Genomic DNA, 13,256 nt, shown 5'->3' on the forward strand with positions numbered 1-13,256 from the left:
CAAGTACTCTACCATCACCAGCTCCAATGCCACTGCCATTTATGGCATTTAGGCAGGAACTAAACACCTCAAAAATCAAACCTGAGGGGACAAGATGGCAGGTTCACGGTGTTGATCTGTGGAGGCATGAAAATAGTTGTGCCTAGAAGCAGATTTTAAAAGGAGTTTCTTTTCAAAACATCTTTTTATACCACCTGATAAGCATCTTGATTCACCATGGCAGCAGCAGCAATAAAATGGGTGATATCGAGCAGAACTATCTTGAAACATTTGTTCACAACCCAAAATGGAGCTTTATATCATGCTTGTCATAAATCTACATATTCTTCTGTTCCAGATGACTGTAATTGCAAAGTAGAGCTTGCTTTGACATCCAATAGCAGGACGATATCATCCCTCTGCAGATATTCCATATGAACACACAAAACCTATCCCTCACCCAGATCCTGTGCATAGTAATGAAGAAACTCATGACCAAGTGCTGAAAACCAGATTAGAAGTAAAAGGTGAACATCTTGAGCAAGGACTCATGATAGAACAACTTAGCAAAATATTCTTTACTACTAAACACCGTTGATAGCCTCATGGACACAGTGTGTGAGAGTTCCAGCTGCTCTACATCTCTACAACAATCTTTTTAATATTAACCATTCTGGTATCACAGATGTCATACAAACCTGAATCCCCCAAAAAACAGATGATTTTCCGGTTCTCATTAAGCGTCAAAGAGAAATGTTATCTTTTGCCTCATTTGCCATTTGAGAAAATGTAATCTGGTATATTTACTAATATGTTATGTAGTAAAGTAGTAATAAAATATCTTTATATATATAAAATCAAACCCAAGAAGGAAGTAAGGTTCAACTTATTCTGTAACACACCCTGGAAGATGAAGTCCCCTAAATTACATGGTAAATGAAAACAGCCATGGGGCAACATTAGTAACAGTATTTTACTGAAAATTGTGGTTTTTAATACCTAGTTTTAACCTTGGCTCAAGGAAATATCAAACCAAGCATTAAGGTGAAAATAAAGATGCTTCTCCAGGGGAAAAGAAAGACAGCAGGTCAAGACCAACAAAAGTGGGACTCACATGCAAACATGGCCTGGCCGCCGGCAATTGGAGTGTGATATCTCACCCAAGGCATTCACCTTATTAGTGATAATTATCCAGTCCATCCAGATCTTCCTTTGTTTGGAGATGAATAAAGAGAGAACAAATGACACAGGTCTAAAAATATAATAATAATAACAATAATAATAACAATAATAATAAAAGCATGTGTATGGCAGCGGGGAAGGGGTAGAAAAACATTTCTAAGATGCAGAGAAGGACTCTACCACTAAATGTTATTTCCAATGGGACACAGAACAAAATTCTAAGATACTCTGCAGACTTCTCAATAGACTACACAAAGATTTGACTTCTAAGATAGAGGAGCATATAGTTGTAAGGCAAAAAAAAAGGGGGTGATTAAAAAAGCAATGGAAATATACATAAAAATAATTGAAAAGAAAGGATTGTAAAAACCATTTTTCTGACAGCAAATCCAAATTTGAAAATAGACCACTACATAATTGGACCAGGAAATGAATTTACACTCAAAACAAATGAAAATAGAAGAGTTAAAATTTATTTGAAGCAGTAAATAACATAATTGCTGGTGGTAAATAGTTAAAACAGTGTCTTAGTAAATGATCTTGAGAATACAGAGGAAATGGATAAAGAGATGAATTCTGATTTAAGATAACTTATGTGGGGGGCAGGAAACAGAGAATCAAAATATGTCTAAATGGCTTTCCAAAAGAGAGCTGAGAATGTAAAGAAAAAAAAAGCCAAGACAAAATTAAAAGAAAACATTTCAGGGTATGCAGGTCTACAGTGTTTACAAAATGCCAAGCAATATCATTCTGGCCACATTTTTGAACAAACAAAAATACTTACAGGGAAAAAAATTGAAAATACCCAGGTGGGTGGCACAAAATAGAAAGGAGGATCAAAACAGTAGAACAGAAATCTGGTTTGTGTACAAAGAAATACAGATATGATATAAATGCTGTATTATGATGGATGACAAAGTCTTTGATTCAATAATTTTTTACCATCCATGAAGATTATAGATAGATATTCCCACATATGCAAGACCTGAAAATACACCACTCAGACCCTCCTTCTGAAAAAGAGTATTTGGGGGCACACTTTAAATGAATAATAGCTGAAAGGGAAAGAATTCAGGAAAGTGTGAGAAGGACAGAGACTCGAGCAGGAAATTGTCCCTGTCTACGGTGATCCAGCAATAGTCTCTGTCAAGTGAAGAGAAATACATTTGGCCAGCTGTAAAGAGCAGTCTTATTTTGTTTTTATAAGCTCTTTTCCATCCTTTTCCTATTACAAAGTTCAGCTTGAACAAGCTTCACTCTCACAATGAGACACATTACATTTTTCAATTGTGTTTCCAAAGAGTAAGGTTTATTTAAGTGGTTAGCAATGTGTGACTTTGTTTAAAGGCAAAATGTCAACTGCAATTACAGTAGCACTGAGACTGACCTATTTTAAAGCTGATTTGATTTACGCATGACCTGTTTTTCCCGAACTATTGGTATCTTAGCAAGAACTTTTAAAATAATAAACAATCATGAAGCTACATTACAAAGCTAAAAGAGAAAGCATAAATTTGGCCCAGATTTCCAGGCTGGAAGTTTACCTCTGCAATGACAACATCTGTGAGTTGAGAACAAGAGAAAAAATAAACATGAGGAATAGCATGGATTGCCAAAAGCTGAAAGAGACTATTAAAGGGAAAATTTTGCTTCTAATAGAAAATGCATGGCTATTTCAGCAATTTCAAATCCTGTAATGATAATCCAATTCTGAGTTACTGAAAGGTTAAGAGCAACTCCTCTTGCATATTAACGTGGAATCTGAGTTGGGGGTATGATAGCTTTGCTAGCAGTGTGGTAGGCAGTGGGGGTAGGGAGGGCAGAGATGTCTTCTCTACCTCAGAGGTCCTTGGGGGAATGAGGAATGAGAGTGTGTGATGGTGTCCTGTTCCTGCCACTGTGCAGTTGAAAGAGGACTGACACCGGCCTCCCCTAGCAATATATGTTCCATATATAGCCATTGTCAGAGGACCCTGACATGATCAAAATATCCTTCTCTCTGCCTCTGGTCCCATCAGAGGTAAAGCCCCTCCCATTATCTTTTATGCATCCAATAAAACTTTCCTGCATATCTCCAGTGGGTCAAGCGTTGCTAAGGCTATAAGGGCTATTCACCTTTATAGTCACCTCATCTCTTTCCTTATCAACTCACACAGGCTAAGGAGGTGTGCCAGTTTGGATGTATTATGTCCCCCAAAGCACCATGTTCTTTAATGCACTCTTGTGGGGGCAGGCATAGTAGTGTTGATTAGGTTGGAGTCTCTGGATTAGGTTGTTTCCATGGAGATGTGACCCACCCAACTGTGGGTAACAACTTGATTAGATTATTTCCATGGAGGTGTGGCCCCACCCATTCAGCATGGGTCTTGATTGGTTTACCTGGCCCTATAAGAGCTCAGACAGAAGGAGCTCACTGCTACAACTTAGAGAAGAGAAAGCCATTTTGAAACCAGAACCCTGGAGGAGATGCCAGCCACATGCCTGTGACTTCCCAGCTGACAGAGGTTTTCCAGACGCCAACAGTGTTCTTCAGTGAAAGTACCCTATTGTTGATGCCTTACCTTGGGCACTTTATGGCCTTAAGACTGTAACTTTGTAACCAAATAAACCCCCTTTATAAAAGCCAATCCATTTCTGGTGTTTTGCAAAAGGCAGCATTAGCAAACTGGAACAGGAGGGTAAGAAAAGATGGTCAATAAAATTCCCCAAAGGATCCTATGGCATATTGCCCAAAGGCTGTTTAAAGAGCCTACATCAGCACTTCTCAGGTGTCCCATATGTCTTTCCATTTCTCCCTAGCCTTCATTCAGCCTCTGCCATGGGGCACACACCGGCTTTCCCTGTACAACATAAGTTCTGAGTGACACCCTGTTAACTAATCCATTAGAAAGATGTTTTAGATTCCTAGACTGCTCAAGAAAATACCATGAAATAGGTTGACTTAAAAAATGGGAATTTATTAGCTTGCAGTTTTGAGGCTGGGAAAAGGTCCACATCGAGGTATCAACCAGGCAGTGCTTTCTTCCCAAAGATCTGCCACATGGTAAGGCACATGGCAGCATCTGTTGGTCGCTCTCTTCTCTTCTGGGTTTCCTTGCTTTTAGCTTTTTGCTTCTGTGGCTTTCTTTCTTTCTCTGTATTCATTCTATTTATCAAAGACTCCAAAATAAAAGAATTAAGATCCATCCTGAATGACGTGGGTCACACCTTAACTGAAGTAGCCTCACCATAAGGTCCTACCTACAGTGGGTTTACACCCATCGGAATGGATTAGATTCTTGAACATGTTTTCTGGATTATTGTTGCAGTTTGCTAAAGCAGCAGGAATGCAATATACCAGAAATAGGTTGGCTTTTAACGATGGGGATCTATTAAGTTACAAGTTAGAATTCTAGGGCCATGAAAATATCTAAACTAAGGCATCAACAAGAGGATATCTTCTCTGAAGAACGGCTGTTGGCATTCAGTGTTCCTCTGTCAGATAGCAAGGCACATGGCTGGCATCTGCTGGCCCTTTGCTCCCTTGTTTCTTTGCTTTCAGGTTCTGGCTCCAGTGGCTTTCTCTCTGAGCATCTTTGGGTTTTCTCTTAGTATCTCTGAGGTGTTTCTCTCTCTTAGCTCTCTCCAAATGTCTCTGCCTTTTATCCTATCATAATGGACTCCAGTAAAGGATTAAGACCCACTGTTCCAATTTGCCAATGCTGCCATTATGCAAAATACCTGAAATGGATTGACTTTTATAAAGGGGGTTTATTTGGTTAAAAATTTACAGTCTGAAGGCCATAAAGTATCCAAATTAAGATATCAACATGAATATACCTTCATTGAAGTAAGGCCAATGGTGTCCAGAAAACCTCTGTTAGCTGGGAAGACATGTGGCTGGTGTCTGCTGATCCTAGGTTATGTTCCAGCTCCTCTCTCAACTCCTGTGCATTCTTCAAAAATGTTGCTTTTGGGATGTTTTGTCCTCTCTTAGCTTCTTCTTAGCAAAACTCTGTGCTATCATCTCCCAAGCATCAGCAAAAGGCTGCTTTCAACAGCTGTCTCCAAAATGTCTCTCTAAGCTGCAGCTGCTCTCCAAAATGTCACTCTCAGCTGCTCTGAGGTCCTTCTGTTTGTGAGCTCTTTTATAGGACTCCGGTGATTAAACCAAGACCCACCCTGAATGGAAAAGTTCCATATTTCTGTGGAAATAATTTAATAAAACATCTCACCCATATCTCCATGGAAACACTTAATCAAAGGATTCCAACCTAATCAACACTAATACGTCTGCTCTCACAAAATTGCATTAAAGAACATGGCGTTTTGGGGGACATAATACATCCAGACCAGCACACCCACCTTGAATGAGCTGGGTCACATCTCAATTGAAACAACCCAGTCAAAAGTTCCCACCCACAATAAGTCTGTACCTACAAGAATGGATTAAAAGAACATGGCCTTTTCTGGGGTACATAACTGCTCCAAACCAGCACGGGTACACACAGCTTCAAACCACTACAAAAGGCATCAAACTCTGCTCCAAAATACTTAGAGCACTGGAAATGGATGACCTGATCTCAAAGTCTTCTTCAGGCATTTCCATTACTCTCACTGGAGTCTGAGGTCCATAGGCAGAAAGTCCCTGAGAGCATGAACATCCACATAATCCGGGACATCACCTTACACTGACTAGATTTACCAGCTTTCTGGGAGATGATTTTTAAAATTCAATGCACTTATGAGACTGTTATCCCCATTAGACTGTTGCCCTCCTTCTGTATCTGCAATATACCTAATGAAAAAGTTAGGTCCCAGGGGAAACCTGTTGTTGTCAACTCAAAAATATTCTGTCCTCTCCTTCCAGATACATTTGGCACACATGAATGCAGGCATTGCCATGTGACTTGTTAATTCAATGTGAGTGGAGGTGATGGGAGGCACTTACAGGGAGAGTCTTTAAAAATCAGCCTGGGAGATAGAAAGAGGGCAGAGACCAGCCATTTGATGCTGAAGGACTACAGAATGTCTAGGATTGATTGCATAGATCCAGAAATAGATAGCATAATACTGTGTGATGGTAGCACAGTATTGTAAGTACATTGAACAAAGATATCTGTGAGTAAAGCTGAAAGAGGTGGGATAGGAGAATGTATGACACCAGAGGTAAAGATAGATGATAAAGACTGGGACTGTATAACTTGGCAAAAACTGGAGTGGCCAATGACTGTTACTAAATGTACAAATATAAAAATGTTTTTGCATGGGGGAAAGCAAATGAATGTCAACCATGTAGAGAGTTGAAAAAGGGATGGCATTCAGGAAAAAACATAATCAAAGCAAACTGGAGTCTGGTCAGCAGTAACATTGTAATATACCTCCATTAAATGTAACAAAGGCAATATGCCAATGCTAAATGTATATGAGAGGGGGATATAGGGGAGGAATATGGGATTCTTGGTAGTGGTGTTATTTGCTGTCCTTACTATTATATTGTTTTGTATGACGCTATTTTTCTTTTTATCATTTTTTTCTTATTGCTAAAAAAAAATTTTTCTGGTAGTAATCAATATGTTCAAGTGCTGATTGTGGTGATAAATGTACAACTTTATGATGATACCATGAACAACTGATTGTACACTGTGGATAAATGTATGGTATGTGAATATAACTCTATAAAATTGTAGGAAAATGTATATATAGGAGTAAAAGTGTTGGAGAAAACATGATAAGAGGGATATACCTATTTACTGTTGATGAGCAGGTAGAATGGTGTAGCCTTTCTGAAGGTCAGTGTGGTTGTTCCACAAAAAGTTAAGTATGTGGGGACCAAAAGGTCTTGCAACCTCATTATGGGGTATGTCATTTGAATATCTGAGAGCAGAGATGTGAATGGACATTTGCAAACTGGTGTTCATGGAGGCAGTAATCATGATTTGCAAAGGGTGCAGATGACCTAAGGGTACATTGACTGAAGAATGGAATGGTGTACTGTGGTGTATGATACAGTGGAACATTGAGCAACTACAAGAAAGAGTGAAGCTATGAGACACGCAACAAGGTGAATGGATCCTGTACACAGTATTTGAGTGAAGTACACCAGAGATAAAGGCAAACACTTTAATGCCTCACCAATATGGACTAACTACAATGTGTAAACTCAGAATTGAATCTTAGAACATAGCCTAATGTGGACATAATTAGTGTAATTGTCCCTAGATTGTAAGCTCTTACAGCAGTTAACTCTATCCCTGAATTGTAATGCCTATCTCTGAACTTTGAGAGGCTGATCCCTTAGTGTATAAACTGATTGGTCTCTGGAACAATGCATATCTCTGTGACACCTGAAACTCAGAGCTAGATAGGGCTCAGCAGATATGAATGTCAGGATTAGCGCATACAGCCACTGTTTAAAAAAAAAAAAACGCTGAAAAAGAGCCCAGACTTCAATTAGTGATATGAATGAAGCAGGTCTGGTTAAGACCAGGACAAGGCAGGCCAAAGGGTAAAGGTCAAAACTGACTGTGTTTTAAAACTTCAACTTCCATATGAGACCAAGGGAAGTGATATCTATTTGGTACAGGTTCCAAATTTTCTAAACAGTACAACTCTACAGTCGGTTTGTTCAAATACCACAATTGCATGGAACTTTGAATAGGAAGTGAGATACGGTAGGTTAGTATAGGCTGGAGTGAAATAGTGACACATCCCAGAGTAATTTGGGCAGATAATAAAAAATATATTTACAGCCTCCCCACCCCCAGCCCTGAGGATCTGGGGGAACGTGCGGAAGTGTTGGACTTCCCCACCTGGACTGGTGTTGATGTTGTCACAGACATTGGGACTGGTGGTTTGATGTGCCGAGCCCTCGATCATGGGACATGCCCTTATGAATCTCGTTACTGCAAAGGAGAGGCTAAACTTGCATATAGTTGTGCCTAAGAGTCTCCCCCTGAGTACCTCTTTGTTGCTCAGATGTGGCCCTCTCTCTCTCTAACTGAGCCACCTCAACAGGTGAACTCGCTGCCCTCCCCCCTACGTGGGTCCCGACTCCCAGGGGTGTAAATCTCCCTGGCAATGCAGAATATGACTCCCGGGGATGATTCTGGACTCCTGAAGGCAATTATATAATAATGTAGATTACAAGGGGTGACAGTGTGATTGTGAAGACCTTGTGGATCACACCCCCTTTATCTAATGTATGGATGAGTAGAAAAATGGGGATAAAAACTAAAGGACAAATGGGGTGGGATGGGGGGATGATTTGGGTGTTCTTTTTTCACTTTTATTTTTTATTCTTGTTCTGGTTCTTTCTGATGTAAGGAAAATGTTCAGAGATAAATTGTGGTGATGAACGCATAACTATGTTATCATACTGTGGACAGTTGATTGTATACCATGGATGACTGTATGGTGTGTGAATGTACTTCAATAAAACTGAATTTAATTAAAAAAAAAATCAGCCTGGGGTTCACCACATTCTCTTCTCCCTGTCCCTGTAATCATGGAAACATGAATTGAGATATGTCAATAGATGGCTGACAACAAAGGACAGAGCCCCAGTGCCATCAACCCAGTGATGAGAAATAAACCATTTGTTAAGCCACTGAGATCGGGAAGCTTGTTCCTGCCCCACCAAAACCAAGCCTGTTCTGTCTGACACACCAACTTTTTAGGTGTTGTGCTGGTTTGAATGTATTATGTGCCCCAGAAAAGGCCATATTCTTTGATGCAATCTTGTGGGGCAGACATATTAGTGGGGATTAAGTTGGAACATTCGGATTAGGTTGTTTGCATGGAGATGTGCCCCACCCAACTGCAGGTGATAACTCTGATGAGCTAATTTCCATGGAAGCGTGGTCCCACCCATTCAGGGTGGGCCTTGATCAGTGGAGTGATATAAATGAGCTGATGGGCAGGGGGAACTCAGTGCAGCTGTGAGTGACATTTTGAAGAGGAGCTACAGTCAAGAGGGACACTTTGAAGAAAGCACAGGAGCTGCAGATGAGAGACATTTCGAAGATGGCTGTTGAAAGCAGACTCTTGCTCCGGAGAAGCTAAGAAGGACAAATACCCCAAGAGCAACTAAGAGTGACATTTTTGAGGAACTGAAGCCTAGAGAGGAACGTCCTGGGAGAAAGCCATTTTGAAACCAGAACTTTGGAGCAGATGCCAGCCACGTGCCTTCCAAGCTAACAGAGGTTTTCCAGACACCATTGGCCATCCTCCAGTGAAAGTACCCAATTGCTGATGTGTTACCTTGGACACTTTATGGCCTTAAGACTGTAACTGTGTAACCAAATAAAACTCCTTTTATAAAAGCCAATCCACCTCTGGTTTTTTAGCATTCTGGCAGCATTAGCAAACTAGAACAGGTGTTATGTTCTATGTAGATAATACGTAACACCTTGACCTTTATTCCTAATAAAAACAGTACACTCATCTATTTGTATCATTTGCAGCTTTAGTACAAGTTCAATAACTTAGCAAAGCAGTTAGTTGAAAAGAAAACAGTTGGTGACTTGTTCAAAATGAAAACATAAAATACATCTGGTTATTTACTAAATATGGAATATTTTCACTTCATCGAATTAAGTCAGAAATCTTAATTTCAGGGATAGCATGTTAGAATTTAATTTTTTCCTTCATTTTGCCCTTTTTCTTTGGAAAGAGTCATTTAAAGTGTCACATGCACCCATGGATAGCTTTCTCTCCTTTCAGACAACCCTGTTTCCCTGTATTTAAGGTCGATCATCTTAGATTGAGCAACTCACACATCTTAGAGCTGGAGGGCAATTCAGGCATGGCTGGGTCCCAGGGCTTCAATTCACAGACAAGAAATCTGGGACCAGAAAAGTTTCTGCTTCCTTTTAACCTCTTTGTCTCTAATCCTACTGCTGTGCCTTCTTTTGAAGCCATTCTATTACACATTTACTAAGCTTCTTTTTTCTCATTCATCTCCAATCTCTCATCGGATGGTGCCCCCAATTAAGTGCAAGCAGAGAGGTCAGCAAAGGGACCCTCCAGCTCGTGAGCTGGGGTGAGCCCTTGGCTTGACTTTTTTCTTGCTCCTTATTGCCAGAGCCTAGAAACTAAGTGGCCCTTCTCTGCAAGGGATTGCTAAAGCTCACCTAATCATATCAGAGCACCCTAAGGGCTTAAAGATGAAAGCTAAATTGTTGTGAAGCCTCTCTCGGGGCAATTTTAACTTACTCTGAAGTCCAAAGTCTAATGAGTAGTGGGGATATAATAAGAGAAAGTCTTCTCTAAATGTATCGATCTCTTTCCCAGGCCTCCCCCTTTCTCTTATTGTGTGTCTACCCAGTAGACACACAATATATTTGCATTATGTGTCTCTGATAATTTGAACCATGATAATTTTTTCTCGCTATTGAAAGAATAGTCTCTAGGTCTCATTTTCTTTCTAAGGTAGTATCTTATACCTCCTTGAAATCCTCATGTAACATCTGGTATGGTGATAGATACACAATATATGCCCAAAAAGATATTTGTTAACTAAATGTATGAATGAGGAGTATTTAGTTTGATTCTTGGAGCTGCTCTGCAGAGAGAGTTTAATTCATGATTAATTTCACTTCTCATCATCTGAATTTCATTTGATATGCCATTATTAGTGAAGGACTGATTGAGCATTAATGTGATTGAAAACTGAATTAATGCATTTTAATAATTTATTATTTTCATAATTCCAAGACAATAGGATCAGAGGGATGGACCTCGTGTTCTTAAATCAATGTTAATTCAAAACAAAAAGCCCATTTTTCCTTCATATCCATTTAAATCTTTCAGTGAAAATTTACTTATCTGACTATTATAATTTTCTGTTGTGGTGATAGGTAGATAAATTTTCTACCCCCTTTTTTAAATTTGGAGAATTGTCCTTTAGCATTATGAATGACAATGCATGCAACTCAATTAGCTAGTAAAGCTGTAATTCAATCTTGAGTCTGTATTCAAAGGAATGAACCTTTATATGGTTCACAATGTCAGCAAAATCTTCAACTGAATTACTGCTTTCAATCTGATCCCTGCAGGTGACCTATATATTTTTCCTATGTAAACAGCATTGAGAGTGTAAAATATGGACTCACTACTGTTTGCTGCTGCTGTTCAATAAAACATCTGTTTTATTTTTCATTATAAACAGATGGAAGCCACGCAAAATGGAATCAGAACCATGATCCTAGGTGAGTTGAATCAAGTTCAATTATCATTTCAGAAATACCCTGAGTATTGAAAAACCTTCATAAATATGTTAAGTCCGAAGGACTGAAGTTTGCATATGGGCAGCTTATTTTATTTATTTGGTCAAGCTCACCTTAAGTCTTAAATTATCTGATTTGAGAGTTTTGCATGTCAGGAGATCATTTAATTCAACTAAAAACTGCATTGCATTTGTGTAAAGCTTTGGGTGAGGCATGGCACTGGGCAGAGTAAAGAGTGGAAAATTAAATAACACATGCCTTCTCCATGAGAAGGAAATTATAGTTTCTCAAAAAATATGTATTTGATACCATGTCCTTAGATGTCTGTTAAATCAACATTAAAATACCTGTAATGACAATTGCTTAAAAACTCAGCAGCTATTCAATCACTCAGTGTATCAGCTTGGCTACATGAGGCCAAACTTAAAATTAGGCTATTATTCCCTTTTATTGAATGATTTAAATAGACTGGTTATTTGCCTTAGACATAAAGACTGCACCAGATTCATAACCATGGGATAGTCACAGTCACAGAAGTCTAAATTGCACAACCAACACAGGGAATATAGAACTTGGGGCTGATATTGAGGAGAGTCAAAAGCATAATTAATGACCTTCAAAATACACCACCCCAGTGGAATATAAAGGAACTGGACCACAGATACTTTCTGACTGACAAATAAGATTCCATCATTAAGCTGTAGCTATTTATCACATCTATAAACACAATTCACGGTAAAAATTCAGTGCCATGTGATTTTTCAAAAAAAAAAAAAAAGAATCTACATTAACAGAAAAAACATTTAATAGAACTCTCTAGTTTGAAAGAGTTAATTTAACTAATTACCTTCAAAGCCAATCAGAACCTCTTACTAACGTCTACCTTGCAACATAACCCCTCTCTTTTTTCCTGGCGATTTATGCTTTTGTAAGATTACTCCTTCTGAAACCATTGCTGGTTGTCTCTGACTGCATATGACAGAGGTCACACGTCCAGCTTCTAAGCTGCGCTCATACATATGGATTGATATTTGAGCAGCAGAGTTTTCTTTAATAAGGAAGGGTCATGCTGCGTGTATCACACTAAAAAAATGTTTGAATCTAAGTTCTTCTTAGGAACTCATGGAATGCAAGGGCAGTGTCTTTTTAATCTTATTTAATTTTTTATAAAAATGCTAGTTTCTATTCTGTTGATAATGAATAAATTTGGTAGAATGAGCATATAATAGTTAATGAAACTAATTTATCAGTTCGTGTTAATTATGTAAGGACCATCCTTTCATAGTTATTGAATTTTTACTTTTGAATATATTTGAATATTTTTGAATATATATGGAATATACTAAAAAGTAAACAGGAAAAATTGTGTCTTCCTCTCTCACCTATCTTGAACCTTCCATTTCTCTCCCCAGAGGCAACCACTCTTACCTGTTTTTGATGTTTCCTTCCAGATAATCTAGCTTATATGTATGTATAATATTTTTATTTTTACTCAGAATTATTATGCTGTTTTGTACCTTGCCTCCATCATATTTTAAGTTTTGTTTTCTGTTTATAATGCTTCTTATTTTCCTCTTTTTTCTTAATTTTTCAGTACTTGGTCTGTGACTATGATCTTTAATTCAGATGTGCTTTTGTGTACTTTCTTTTATATTAATTTGAAAGGTTTCCATTTTGGTTTTAGATATTTTCATGGATATTTTTATACTAACTTTATATAATACATGTAATCCTGTCTATTAAGACAGTTTCATGTGGCTTTCTATTGAGTCAATATGAAATCAGTATTTTTCTAACTGCTCTGACCTCACTTTTCTTTCCTCCATTATTTTAGCTTATCTTATTACCAATTCATTCTTCTAATACTTTGGACACAAATGTGCATGA

General features: G+C 38.5%; 1 pseudogene; it reads left to right on the forward strand.

The window, feature by feature from the left end:
- The first annotated feature begins 216 nt into the window (after nucleotides 1-216).
- On the forward strand, nucleotides 217-701 carry LOC119533840 (annotated as a pseudogene).
- The last annotated feature ends 12,555 nt before the right edge of the window (nucleotides 702-13,256 follow it).

The sequence above is a fragment of the Choloepus didactylus genome, chromosome 5 (genome assembly GCF_015220235.1).
Source record: "Choloepus didactylus isolate mChoDid1 chromosome 5, mChoDid1.pri, whole genome shotgun sequence".
In the NCBI taxonomy this organism is placed as follows: domain Eukaryota; kingdom Metazoa; phylum Chordata; class Mammalia; order Pilosa; family Megalonychidae; genus Choloepus; species Choloepus didactylus.